The sequence below is a fragment of the Sus scrofa genome, chromosome 5 (assembly GCF_000003025.6).
Source record: "Sus scrofa isolate TJ Tabasco breed Duroc chromosome 5, Sscrofa11.1, whole genome shotgun sequence".
Classification (NCBI taxonomy): Eukaryota; Metazoa; Chordata; class Mammalia; order Artiodactyla; family Suidae; genus Sus; species Sus scrofa.
This window is the reverse complement of record NC_010447.5, coordinates 66,759,651-66,771,909: the sequence shown is the minus strand read 5'-3', so window position 1 is coordinate 66,771,909 and position 12,259 is coordinate 66,759,651. Positions and strand designations below refer to the sequence as shown.

General features: G+C 49.6%; 1 long non-coding RNA gene across 1 annotated transcript in view; it reads left to right on the top strand.

The window, feature by feature from the left end:
* The window catches only part of LOC102161833, a 79,455-nt gene extending 67,749 nt beyond the window's left edge, over positions 1–11,706 (top strand). The window contains exons 3-4 of the long non-coding RNA XR_002344135.1: positions 8,999–9,162; positions 10,228–11,706. This is a non-coding gene — a long non-coding RNA (uncharacterized LOC102161833). The remainder of the gene's footprint in view (positions 1–8,998; positions 9,163–10,227) is intronic.

Sequence of the window (12,259 nt, the reverse complement as noted above, 5' to 3'; positions counted from 1 at the left end):
GAAGGGCTCCTCAGGAGCTGGGCCCGCAAAGCCTGGGTCTCAGAGAAATAAGGCAGCGTTGTTAGAAGCAGCGTCCCATGTGTGCCTATATATGTGTGTATTTGCAGGAACCTACATTTGTAGGGTCAGCCTGGAGTGTGACTGGGTACAGGTGAGAACCGATTTCCCTCCGGTGGTGCTGGATGTGCGGAGGAAGTTCAACAGCGGTCATGATGGCAGTGGGACTGCAGGGGTCTATTTACAAGGCTGCCTGGTTGTGCAAAAGTTATTTTTAAAAATTTGCTTCCTGATCTTGCTCCAGAATAATGGAAGCCAGGGAGGCTAAAAATGAAAGTGAGAGGAAGGGATCAGAACCTGGAATGTGTTCTCTCATTTATTCATTCTCTTAATGAGTATATATAAGCCCCCAAGTGCTCAGCGCTGGGCCAGGCAGGGGGAGGGGGACACAAAAAAAGGTCTGGCCCTGTCCTCTTGTGGCTCCTCGATGAAACCGAAAGGCACAGCCAGGAAATGGCTGGGCACCTGGGTGGCGCGGGAAGGGGAGGTGGCTGTACTTCTGTCTGTTCATCTTAGTTTGGACATTGGGGGCCCTGGGTACCTGGATCTCCCTGCGTTGGGTATTGTTATGGCCTTTAAGTTCAGAAACTTTTCATTTGAGCAAGTCTGATGGAGATTTGTAAAAATCACACCCCCTCTGCGCCTGCCACCGTCCCCACCGGGGCCTTAGGAAACAGAATCCACAGAACACAGTTTCGTCTCTCTTTAAAGGCTTGGTCCTAACCCTGCCTTCCATTGACTACCCCCCAACCCGTTCTTTGCTTCGCTGCTACTGAACCCTGATGAGCTGAAACCCTTACGAATGGAGAACTGACAGAACTGATTTTGTTTAAGGAGCAAGTTCAACCTCACGTCCATTCTGAGGCTGTTCAATTTTGGCTTGGTGGTGGCGGTGCTGCAGGGACAGAGTGATGACTGTTCTCTTTCCTGAGAGTGTTTTCCTTCCCTTAAGCTGGGTTCTGCAGACTCATCGCGGTTGGATATAACTTTTGTCTAAAGTAGGACAAAACTCTAAGGTGCGGGGTCAAAGTGAGTGACACGGCGTAAAATAGTTTAAAGGAAACAAACACAAAAAGATTCTCCAGGGGCTGGGAGGCCCCAGGAGAGGTTTCATGGAAAGGAAAGTTAGCGGGGCCTTGGGGACAGGGCAGGGCTTCGGTGAGTGGATGGGAGGTGGCCACATTATTGAAAAGGGGCAGCCTGAACACCCCAGGGGGATCAGAGTGTCTTCATGACACGGTAACTTTTCATGAGGGTCTAGGTGATGTTGCATCCTCCACCCCTCAGCCCACCCAGGATTTATTCTCCAGAACCTGGGCTTGGCTCTCTCCGCCTTCTGCAGGAACCCATGGCACACTTGCTGGCCGTGAGTGCCGATTGGTTAGTAAGCATGAATCACAGGGTGGAAACTGGTACCCCGGCTTTGACTCTGATGACATGAAAGGAGATGATATCACCATGCCTCGATATGTCCTTCTAAGGCAGAGGAAGAAGAGGACTGGTTTCATTTCCTTCTGGTGCTGCAAAGGCTCATCCCCAGCTCTAGAATCCAAGCTTCCCTACTATTACAGAAGGGTTACAACGTCGCCCTCAAAATCAGGAGCCACCAATGGGTACTAGCTCAGGTGGACATCTTTTATTTTAAAAAAAGAAAAAAAAAACATTTAGGGTCTTTCTTCAATTGACAAATCCTTGGAAAATCCATAAAAATAGGGAAAGGCAAAAAAATATAGCCACTCAACTGGGCCCAAGATTACTCTTTCATCTGATGCCCAGCTGTGCATCCACTTAAAGTGGGAGGAGGACCTGTTGAGACGCTCTCAACAACTATTTTTTAAATGTAGAAAAACTTAAATTAAAACTTAGCATGCTAGAACAAGGCGCTAGAATCCATTTGATCCAACAGCTCTTCATTGAGAGCATTATCATGACTTTGGTTTAAGAGGAGGGATTCAGCCAAATTGGCAATTTCACCCTTCTATCCCAAACTCCCAGAAATGACAGAATATATACTTTTAAAAATACAAGCAGTGCCAGGAAACAAAAAAGGATGTCCTTGGTACATCAGAACCTGAGGAATCCTGAAGGGTGGAAGGCAGTCAAGATCAGATGGATGAAGGAAGCCTCATCTCCAAATGTCCCTGTAGGAGAGGGATACCACAAAATGTGCTCCAGGACTGGGAGTGGCAGCTGTGGGAACAGAGGGAAGGCCGGTGTACATGACAAGGTTAGCAGTGGGGGTTACCAGGAGGCTCAGGCAGGCAGGTGCATCCCTGCACTCCTCTGCCGCTGATCCCCCAGGGCAGGCAGTGAGCGACAGAGATTGCCTGTGCTTGGGTTAGAGAAGCAGAGCAGGACTCCACGTGGCCCACACAACCCAGGACAAAGACTTCCATTTCTCCGCTCCCTCTTGGCTCACTCTCCCAAGAGCAGGCACTTTACCTGGCTTATATGGATGGGCTGGAGTAAAACCCATCCCTTCGTGCCTCCTACTTTTTCCCTCTGAGGATCAGGCCAACATGGACTGTCTGATACAAAAATGAACATTCCCCCAGGATTCACCATAAGGGTATGGAAAACCAGTGCTGTGAAAGAGAGGTACTGATTGCAGGAAACAGAAGTTCACACCCCAAGAAATGCTAACAGTGTAAGCAGAATAGGACTTTTCTGGAGCCTTTGGGGGTAAGTACAGCTATTGGATCTGTAAAAAATTAGCCAGAGGACTTGGGAACTAAAAATGTTCCAGTGAAATGTAAAAATGAACAAATGGGCTGGACCAGCAGAGTGGACGTGACTGAAGAGTAAGTTGGTGAGCTGGAGGCATTTTCTTTGGCATGTGGTCTAAAGGACCATGAGCTGGAGACACACAAAGAAATGTTAATATGTGGAGAACACATTCTGGCCACAAGAAATTTCTGAAGGAAGGAATGGATGGAGTAGAAAGAAAAGACTAGAAAAAATCACTAGGGAGTTCCTGCTCTGGTGCAGTGGCTTAAGGACATTGTCTCTGTGGTGGTGCAGGTTTGATCCCCAGCCCAGGGCAGTGGATTAAGGATCTGGCACTGCTGCAGCTGTGCCATAGATTCGATGCCTGGCCTGGGAACTGCTATATGCCATAGGTGCGGCCAAAAAAGAAAAGAAACACTAGAAGAAACTTTACTGGAGGAAAGAAAAGAAACCAAGACAAAACCCCAAGATTAAATAGGATGACCAAGTGCTGAGCAGGGGAAATGACAAACACCTGTGAATAGATTCATCACCATAACAAAGTTAGAGGAAAACCTTTTTTGGTCTTTTTGTCTTTTCTAGGGCTGCACCTGAGGCATAGAGGTTCCCAGGCTAGGGTCCAATTGGAGCTGTAGCCGCCTCCACAGCAATGCAGGATCTGAGCCGCATCTGCAATGTACACCACAGCTCAGGGCAACGCTGGATCCTTAACCCACTGAGCGAGGCCAGGGATCGAGCGTGTGTCCTTGTGGATGCTAGTCAGGTTAGCCAACTGCTGGGCCATGACAGGAAAACTATTTTTTTCAAAAAAAAGAAAAAGGAAACAACTTTCAGAGAGAAGGAGGAGAAAAAAAGATGCTCTACAAAGGAGGATGAGAGGGACCACAGACCTCTCACTGGCAACACCAGATGCAAAAGGCAGTGGAACTGAGCACAAAAGCGTTGGGGTGGGGAAGAGAGCGAGCCTGGATCTGTCCCCGGGAAAACTCTCCTTCAAGTGCAGAGGGGATAAGTGTCATTTTGGGCATCATGGATTCAGAGTTTACCGTCCCTTGGCTCCCTCTAAATAGTCCCTAGAGGTCCTAAAAAGGCAGGATAAAAATGGGAGAGAAGGACTTCCTTTTCACCGACGGCACACACTTCTGTCTCCGGAGGAGCGAGGCAATCTCCATCAGTTTGCTCCTGGTTGGAAGAGTGTGAGCTCACCTGTCAGCTCCCCAGGAAGCAGCTGCCACTACAGAAGGTCTCTGGCTACCCTTGCAGCGTCACCATGTTAAAAGCATGCCGTGACCCTGACATTGGAGCTCTCCCCTCGGCCCTCATCCATGCCCTTACTTTTGTCTCCAGAGCCTCACGAGGCCTGTGCCTGGCTGGGGCTGCCACCATCCTGTGAAGCGTTTGCTGTCTCTCAGTCCTCAAATCCATCCCACGCATGCTCGGGGGGATGAGCCGGGGAGCGTCTCTCCCTCCGGGCGGATGCTCTGGGTCACAGTCGACACACCTGTGCAACCTTTTCTGCTCGGAAGCAGTGCGCTGGCAGACAGATTGCTGAGAGCATCAGGCGTAGGCCTGGCTGAGCAGAGGAAGGCCTACCCGGGACCTCTGGGAACTCTGGCACTTGGAGAGCCTTAGGATGGAGGAGAAGACCCATCAGGAAGACGCCCTGGCAGCCTTGGGAAGGAAGGAATGAAATAACAATGGATCTAGGAGGCCACAGGTATTTGAAGTCTGGGTGAACCCATAAGCTGCTGCTTTAGGGTACCTGGCTGGTGGGAGAGGAGGTGTACACAGCTGCCCCAGGGTCCCTGAAATCTGAGCTGAGCTGGGCACCACAGGGCCTGCCTGGGAAGTGCTCTGGATCCCCTGGCAGACCTCTCCATGGGGGAGGATTTGGAAGATCTTTAAAAATTCATGTTATTAAAGTAATTTCCCCCTCCAGTTTCTCTCCTCCGAGTAATCATGTCTGAGAAAAGCAAGCGGAGCTAATGTTCCCAGCATGTTTGTGCTTCCCTGGTGGCCACTGTTCGTGGCCGGGTCTGGTTCTCTGTGGGCGGAGCTCTTCCTGGGCCTCCCTTCACCCGTGCGGGCCTTGGCTGGGTTCTCCCGGCTCTTTGGGTCAGAGGAGGCCGAGACTAGCCGGGGTCCCTCTACTGTCTTCGCAAGAGCCCCAACAACTTGGCTGATTTTTTTTTTTTTTTTTTTTGTCTTTTTGCTATTTATTGGGCCGCTCCCTCGGCATATGGAGGTTCCCAGGCTAGGGGTCGAATCGGAGCTGTAGCCACCGGCCTACGCCAGAGCCACAGCAACGCGGGATCCGAGCCACATCTGCAACCTACACCACAGCTCATGGCAATGCCGGATCATTAACCCACTGAGCAGGGGCAGGGACTGAACCCGCAACCTCATGGTTCCTAGTCAGATTCGTTAACCACTGCACCACGATGGGAACTCCTGATGTTTTTTTATAATCCTAGAGAGTACCATGGAGGGGGCCCCCAAAGCCATAGGTCCCTGGCTCCAGGGAGGCTTGGATTTAGACTCTTTTCCTCAGATAACCACCTTCTTGGCTTTTTAAAAAAATACCTCTGAAGATGTAGCTCTATTATAGCATCTCTTGGAAAGACTTGCTTGCATTTCAATTGCTGTTGGCCAAGGAAGCTTAAACCACACCCCGTGCAGGCCCATCGGGCTTGAGAAGGACCAGCCTGAGGATTCTCTCCTGCCCCTGAGGAGCCCTGGACACACGGCCTCATGCCACCTCTGCCCTGGAACGAAGAGGCTTCTCGGTTCTTGAATGCATCATGCATGTTGCATGTTTTTACGTTACCCATTAGTGTCGGGTTCGACCCTCTGATTTATTTTGTGCTTCCGGCACCATCGACTCATTTAGAAGCAACTGAGCAGAAGTGGAGACACTGCAGCCAGGAGAGGACCCAGGAGAGGACCAGGAAGTCTTCTGTGGCTGCCTTGTCAACAGACACCCAGGAGTCCCCGTCCATGGATGCCTTGCGCCGACGCTCCCTCCCGCACGCATGGAGAGCCCTGAGCCCTCTCTATAAGCCCCACTTGAATGCAGTATTTTAGAATAGACAAGTCCCACCAGGAGACCAGAGGATTTGAGATCCTCAGGGCAAGGGGGTGGCATCGAAAGCTTTCTTGAAAAAATCATTGAAGGTAAATAGGGTTGGGTGTTCGTGTGGCCCACGTGCTGAGCCCTCGGAGCACAGGCTTTCCCAGCACTTCTTCCTTCTTCTCCTTGTTTGTTCAGAGAGCTGGGGACAGCATCACTCCTGAGAATGCCACCATGGGGTCTCCAGGGATAGAGCGGAGAGTTCAGCTTGTCCAAACTCTACAGCAGGAGTGAAGACCAGGAGTACCAAGGACTCTGTGGGCAGGGAGAGACCTTAGCCATCCCCTCCTGTCTCTCTCGGCTCCTTCCTACCCCAGGGTCTTCAGTTACCCATGGCAGAGCTGGGATTAAAATTTGAGTCTCTTATTTCCACTTCAGTCGTTTCTGATTAGATTTGTTTGTTTGTTTTTTTGTTTGTTTTAACCCCAGAGCATCATGCTTCTTCTGAAGTCTGCAGGTCAGGGCACAACTTAAGGGCAGGCCAAAGAATGAAACACTCGTGTAACAGAATTTGAAAGCGTGTGGGGTGAACTCCCATCCCCCAGTTATGCTCCCAACAGCTATAGCTGATGCTTGACCTTCCACCATTAGAGATTCATTCCTCTGTAATGCGGAGGTGGGGCCAGCTTCCGGAGTCTCCCAGTGCAACGCTAATACCTCTGGGAAGGCCACCAAGAGCTGAGAGCTGCTGACCTGCTTGGGCTGTTTCTCCATGAGACTTGCTATCTAGTGGTGGTGGAGGAGGGGAAGGCGGGGCAGAGAGATTTTGGAACTCACTGACACAGGACTACAGAGCTGGGACTGGTATAGACACCCCATATAAGCTACCACCTACCTGCACCTACATGTATGATGGTACATGACCAGATTCACTAGTGGGAAACTCCTGTAAATATCAGCAACTATTTGGAAACTGAAAGGGAAAGACAGGACTGCTCCCCACCTGCTCTCTGAGGATGCCCAGCTCAAGGCATCGACACAAGCAGGTTCCCCCCACTCCCTAGGGCTTCATTGGCATGGATGGACCTGCATGGGCACTTTTGTCCAGGGCTGAAGGACGCAGAGTCTGTGCTATTGTTGTGTGTGTTGGAAGACCGGGCAAGAGACCAATGGCGTGTCATCTGCCTTCTACCCTGACACGGGGCCTTGTGCCCTTGCAGGTGAATGGAAGGCTGGAAATGGAGGCCCTGTGAGGCTTGGAGCATGAGGAGTGGGCTTGGAGCTTGGTTAGATCTGCCCCAGCCTCTGCACGGCATCCGGAAGTTGCGGGGGGCGCCAGGAGACAGCAGCTTTGCAGAGCCATCAGCATCCTCACGAGGGACCCAGTCAACGTGGGCAGGGCTCCTGGAAGCGAGCTCAAGGTCACGGGCATTGACTAAGGGGAGCAGAGATGACAAAGAAGAGCCAATGTGAATACGTATGCTGTGGTCCTGCAGGGGCTCCTAGAAACTCTCCGGGAGGCTTTGGGGCGGGGGGCATAAGGGATTCTCAAGACATGGGGGTTCAAGAACAACTCCGGGCCTTTGTTACCTAGTTATGACACAGGGTGGTGTGGCCTGGTTGTACTGGAGTTCCTCCTCCGCCATCTGAACCCTGCCCGGGATGCTGAGACAAAAATGCCTCTGATCCCAGGACCCGGAAAGGAGCCCTTGGCCTTCCTGAGAAAAAGTCAGTAGCTCACGGATGCCACCTCTTTCCTCCCCACCCAGATCTAGGCCATGATGCTCCAGGGCTGGAAAACTGGTCCCAAGCTCTCTCTGGGAGAGAGCAGAGTTTTCAGGGACTCTGTTAGCCAATCAGGTGAAGGAAGGGGGACACCTCGCCTTGTCTTATGAACTTGAGGTAAAACGAGGCAGAAGGAGGAGGCCAAGATTTGCTCAGAACCTCTCAGCAGGGAAACCAGGACCTAAACCTTCCAGGGCCTGGTACATGGGTCAGTGGGGGAGGACAGGTATAGATTTGTTTAAAAGAGAAAAGGCCATCTTTGCAGGCTGGAAAAGAGTCAGGGCGTAGCAGCAAAGGTGTTCTGACGTCATTCACCCCCTCTTCCTCCATCCTCCACCTGCCAACGTGGGGTTCCTTCCTTCCTGCCAGTGACGGAGCCCCAATTTGCTCAGGATGCATTTACCGAGTCCTGACACCGCTGAGTGGCAGATCTGGCCGCTTGCATAAGCTGAGTTTTCCAGAAGTTTAAAAAAAAAAAAAAAAAAGCAATGTCCTCCTTACCTGCAAGTATGGCATGTGACCCGGGGTGACACCACTCAGAGCAGTTACTAAGCAGATGTGACAGAAAGAGCTGCAGCAGGAAAATAGTTTGATGGGTGCCATTTAGATGGAGTGGCCTTGTCTCGAGCCATTGCCAGGCTGACAGATGCCATGGCCTCCGGGAGTGGGATGAGCCCTTCCCTGGAGAGTCCAACGTGACAGCAGATGCTGAGTTAAGTCGGTCACATCCGGCCACACACCGCACACCATCGCGCCCGTTTACTGAGGTCTGCAGTGAGCCTGGCTCTGGGTCAATAGCTTTGCCCCGACCTGGCCCACCTCTTTTTGCAGACAGGGATTTGGGGGTTCAGAGACGTGGAGCAATGCACCCAGAGTCAAAGAGCAAACTGTCAGAATCCAGTCTTTAGAGACTTGGGCTGTGTTCAGCCCCCCATGAGACCTGTGACCTGAGAAAGCTCTGAAACCTTCCTGAGCCTCCCTCGGTCTATAGAACAAGGGTAATAGGCAACTCACCTCTGGGGTTGGTGTGAGGGCTCAGTGCCTGGCCTGGAAGGGGCCCTGGGCCTGCAGTCACTGCTCCAAGGTCACCAGGCTCCCTCCCCTCCCTCTGAGGCCTTAGGGGAGAAGCAACCCCACGGGGAGGCCCTTAGCTTTGCTAGCGTATTTCCAGCCCAGGAGAGGAAGCCCCTCCCTCCAGAAGCCACGGCTGCAATTACGGACCTGGACAGTCAGTGAAATTGAAGCCACTCTTTTCTCGCTGTGCGATTTTAAAATGCCACCCAACCTCTGTGTAGTTTTTCCTGTGGAATAACTCTGAGAGGTGTGTTAGGATGCTAACTGATTTTTGTTTTCCCACAGGTGAATCAGCCCCAGAGGGGGCTGCTCCTGACAGGGTGAGGACCCTGGCCAGCTTTGCCAGCCACACAGTGGGGGGCTGTCTGGACCATCACCCATGGCCAACATTGTGACTTTGGGACAACATGTTAATTTGAATGTGTTTGAAACCAAGAATCATGAGACAGGTAGAAATTCTTTATCTTTCTTTTTTTTTTTTTTTTTTTTTTTTTTAGGGCCCCATCCACGGCATAGGGAAGTTCCTAGGGTGGGGTTGAATCGGAGCTGCAGCTGCCAGCCTTTACCACAGCCATAGCAATGTAGGATCCGAGCCTCATGTGCAACCTACACCACAGCTCATGGCAATGCCAGATCCTCAACCCACTGAACAAGGCCAGGGTTTGAACCCGCATCCTCATGGATGGTAGTTGGGTTCATTACCACTGAGCCACAAGGGGAAATCCACATGAGCCCCTTCTTTTAAAGTAGAAGAAAGGGGCTCAGAGAGGTGCTGTGAGTTCCTCAAAGCCACTCCGCTATTGAATGACAGAGCCGGAGCTACGACTAGAGCCCAGATCTGCGGGCCCCTGCATTCATGCTCTTCCTCCATCAGGCTGTTTCTCTCTTACCTGGACAGACAAGGTCTTCCATGAAGAGATGCTGGAAGGGAAACTCGCTTTCATTAGAATACTCTTTCCTAGGAACTATGTTAGATGCTGCATCTATATTGGCTCATGTCATTCTCACAAACCGTCTGCCCGAGTGATCATGTGAGGCCACTTTTACTTGGATGGAGAAGTTAACCCATTGGCGTGTTAAGACCGCCAAGCCCAGGCCCCTCTCCCAGGCTCTGGCCAGAGGCGCCTTCCTTTCACTCCTTCCTCCCTTGGCCTCTCTTACACTTTGAAACCTCCTCTGACAGCCTGAAACGGGAGGTTTCACGTGGTAAGGTTTCCTTGGGTTAAGGGGTCATGAGTGGGTCGCATCTTGTGGGCAAGTCTGAACACAAAACAGTTGTTGTTCTGAAAGGGAGCTGAACAAGACTCCTCTGGGAAGTGGAGGGTGTGGTTTTCCAGGTGGTGCGTTTCTATCAGGCCCCCTGTACTAGCAGCAGAGGCACCCTTCCACCAAGCTTCCAGAAGAAAGTGGAAGTGAAGGTGGCCCTATAGGCCTGAGTGTCCTCTGCAGCCATTCCACCTGAGTGACAGGTAATTGATGCCAACATTTTTTTCTTTGTCATTATTGTTTTTCAGACTGTAGAACCTCTTAGCAATGTCCAATTTGTGCTCGCCTGCCTAGACTTGGAATCGATCTGGTTTCCCTCAGGGAAAAATACTCCACGTCTCAGCGTGTCTCAGGAGGGCCATCCCAGGTATTGTAGAGATTTGTGTAGACATGACTTTAAAACAAAGATTGTGTCTTTCATTTCATGGATCTACTTCCTCAAGTGCCTAACCGGGGCTTTGAATGCAGTAGGTGTTTTTGTACTAGACTCTGGACTAGTGGAGGGGAAGAAAGGATTTGCACCTCCCAAGGGTTCAGGTTACACTCCGAGAAATCAAATTTTGGAAAGGATCTGGCACTGTATTAAAACAACACCACTTTTGAGAAACTATCACATGGAAACGAAGCTCCTGTTCATAAGGGTACACGTGAAAAAACATTTGTTGCCAAGTTGCTTAGCATGATGAGACACTCAGAATGACTTGAAAAATCCATCAGCTAGTTTACCGAAATATGGTTTATCCACACAGTGAGACATTTTACAGCTTTTAAAAATAACTTGGATTTACATAGAATAACCTGGAGAGAAGTCTGTAATGCACTGTTCAATGAAGAAAGCAAGCTGCTGAGCGATGTATAGTATGATTCCTCTTCTATACGACATTTAGATGGTCCCTGACTTATGGAGTTTCGATTTACCTTTTGTTTTCTGACTTTGTGATGGTGCAAAAGTGATGTGCTTCAGTAGAAACCATACTTCGAGTGTTGAATTTTGGTCTTTTCCTGGTCGGGCGTAGGCAGTCAAATACTCTCTCGTGATGCTGGATGGTGACCGCATCGCCCACTCAGCCCCGCGATCACCAAGATGAGCAACCAGTACACCCATTCTGTACCCAGACAACCCTTCTGTTTTTCACTTTTGGTATGATACCCAATTCTTTCCATGAGGCAATCAACATTTCGTTATAAAATAGGCTTTGTGTTAGACGATCTTGCCCAATCATAGGTTAATGTAAGCATTCTGAGCACATTTAAGGTAGGTCAGGTGTATTATGATGTTTGGGAGGTTGGGTGTATTAAATACACTTTTGAATTATGAGATTTTCCATTTAGAATGAGTTTATCAGGATGGAACCCCACTGTAAATCAAGGAAAATCTATACGTACACCTGCATGAGAAACAAATGTTGGATACTCAGTAAGACATTAATTGGCATATGCCCTCTCAGATCTGTGAATGACTGGCTAATGGGGACCTGCTATGGAGCACAGGGAGCTCTACCCAATATTCCGTGATAATTTATGTGGGAAAAGAATTTGAAAAAGAATGGGCGTGTGTATATGTATAACTGAACTGCTTTGTTGTACAGGAGAAATTATCACAACTTTATAAATCAACTCTGCTTCAATAAAACTTCAAAAAAAGAAAGAAAAGTTAAAAGAAAAGCTAAAAAAATTACCTCAGAGGAGTAATGTTTTAATTTTTTCAAAATTTAGTGAAGTCCATGTTAAAAAAAAAAAAAAGAAAGAAAACAACAACAACAACAAAAACCTTTGGAAAGAGAAGAACAGTATCAGGGTGGTTAAATGGTCCAGAAAAAGAAACAGATGGAATCACAGTTTTCTTTAGCCACCTCCATTCACTGTGCACCTTCAGGCAGAGCCACCCCTGAAACTCCAGATATCAGCCCTGCATGAGGGCAGATCACAGTGTGTTAGGTCCCAAGTGACATCAGTACATAATGCTTTGGTGTGTGTGGGGGTGTGTGGGGGGTGTGTGTGGGGTGTGTGTGGGGGGAGACAAGGCTGCAAAACTTCCCATCAGTAATTGTTTTGGAGGCACATAAGAACTTTGGTATCTTAACAAAGAATGTGTCCCCAGCCTGACTTGAATGGAGGCTACTATGCTTCTGGTCCAAACCCTAAAACCTCCAGGGTCTCCTCGTTCATATCAATAGATACTTCAGGGCCTAACTGACTATAAGCCATTGATTATAGCTATATTCAACCTATAAGAGCCAATCCATATGACCTCTGATATAGTACCAGAATCCATAACCA